Source organism: Triticum dicoccoides, chromosome 4A (genome assembly GCF_002162155.2).
Source record: "Triticum dicoccoides isolate Atlit2015 ecotype Zavitan chromosome 4A, WEW_v2.0, whole genome shotgun sequence".
NCBI classification, from domain to species: Eukaryota; Viridiplantae; Streptophyta; class Magnoliopsida; order Poales; family Poaceae; genus Triticum; species Triticum dicoccoides.
The window spans coordinates 327234800-327236606 of record NC_041386.1 but is presented as its reverse complement, the minus strand read 5'-3'; positions in this window follow the sequence as shown (position 1 = coordinate 327236606).

The following is a 1807-nucleotide window of genomic DNA, read 5'->3' as shown; positions in this document are numbered from 1 at the left end:
GGGGGGAGTGCGTGGCTCCCTCGGGTGCCTCCAGCGGCGAGCAGGTAAGCAGGAGGTGGCCGGAGCTCTTCGGGCGCGCGCCACGCCTCGCCTCTGCCTACTGGCAGAGGAAGAAGAGGACAAGGGGGGGAAGGAGGTGGGCTGGGCCGCGCAGGTGGGCTGCACAGGGGGGGCTGGGCCAGCACAGGTGAGCGCCAGGTAGTTCCTTCTCTCTTTTTTTATTTACTGTTTTCTATTTTTGTTCTGTTTTCTTTTATTTAATCTGTTTTGCCATTGTTTTGAATTTAAAAATAATTCAAACAATGCCAAAACTCCTCTGAATATTTTATATTGCTAGATGGACTTTTCCAAAAGCTTATAAAATATTTCAGGGGTATTTGAAATTATATTCTAATTATATGAATATAATTCAAATTCAAATAGTTAATGAATTAAATTCAAAGTCCCAAAAATAAATCCTTAAAAATGTTCAATATTTTGGTTGGGACCAGAACCCTTACCAAAAATTATCAAACATTTAAGAGGAGCCTTTTGGAGCAATGAATGAGATTTCTAGGGTTTTTGCCCCTCTTTTATTTAGGGTTTTGAGGCTTCCAATTTCCCTCAGTTCAAATTTCAGAAATTTAAATATGATGCACACAAGATGCAACACTAGACAGCACCAGAAGCTAGGGATGTGACAGAGAAGTTTGATACTTGATGATTGTTTTGAGATATGGAGATGGTGATATTAAAGTTGTGCTACTTGAGTAGTTGTGAATTTGAGAGATAACTTGTGTTAAAGTTTGTGATTCCCGTAGCATGCACGTATGGTGAACCGTTATGTGATGAAGTCGGAGCATGATTTATTTATTGATTGTCTTCCTTATGAGTGGCGGTCGGGGATGAGCGATGGTCTTTTCCTACCAATCTATCCCCCTAGGAGCATGCACGTAGTACTTTGTTTTGATAACTAATAGATTTTTGCAATAAGTATGTGAGTTATTTATGACTAATGTTGAGTCCATGGATTATACGCACTCTCACCCTTCCACCATTGCTAGCCTCTCTAGTACCGCGCAACTTTCGCCGGTACCATAAACCCACTATATACCTTCCTCAAAACAGCCACCATACCTACCTATTATGGCATTTCCATAGCCATTCCGAGATATATTGCCATGCAACTTTCCACCGTTCTGTTATTATGACACGCTTCATCATTGTCATATTGCTTTGCATGATCATGTAGTTGACATCGTATTTGTGGCAGGGCCACCGCTCATAATTCTTTCATACATGTCACTCATGAGTCATTGCATATCCCGGTACACCGCCGGAGGTATTCATATAGAGTCATATCTTGTTCTAAGTATTGAGTTGTAATTCTTGAGTTGTAAGTAAATAAAAGTGTGATGATCATCATTATTAGAGCATTGTCCCAGTGAGGAAAGGATGATGGAGACTATGATTCCCCCATAAGTCAGGATGAGACTCCGGACGAAAATAAATAAATAAAAGAGGCCAAAGAAGCCCAAATAAAAAAAAGAAAAAAGGCCATAAAAAAGAGAAGGCCCAAATAAAAAATAATAATAATAAAAATAAATAAAAAAATGAGAGAAAAAGAGAGAAGGGACAATGCTACTATCCTTTTACCACACTTGTGCTTCAAAGTAGCACCATGATCTTCATGATAGAGAGTCTCCTATGTTGTCACTTTCATATACTAGTGGGAATCTTTCATTATAGAACTTGGCTTGTATATTCCAATGATGGGCTTCCTCAAAATGCCCTAGGTCTTCGTGAGCAAGTGAGTTGGATGCACACC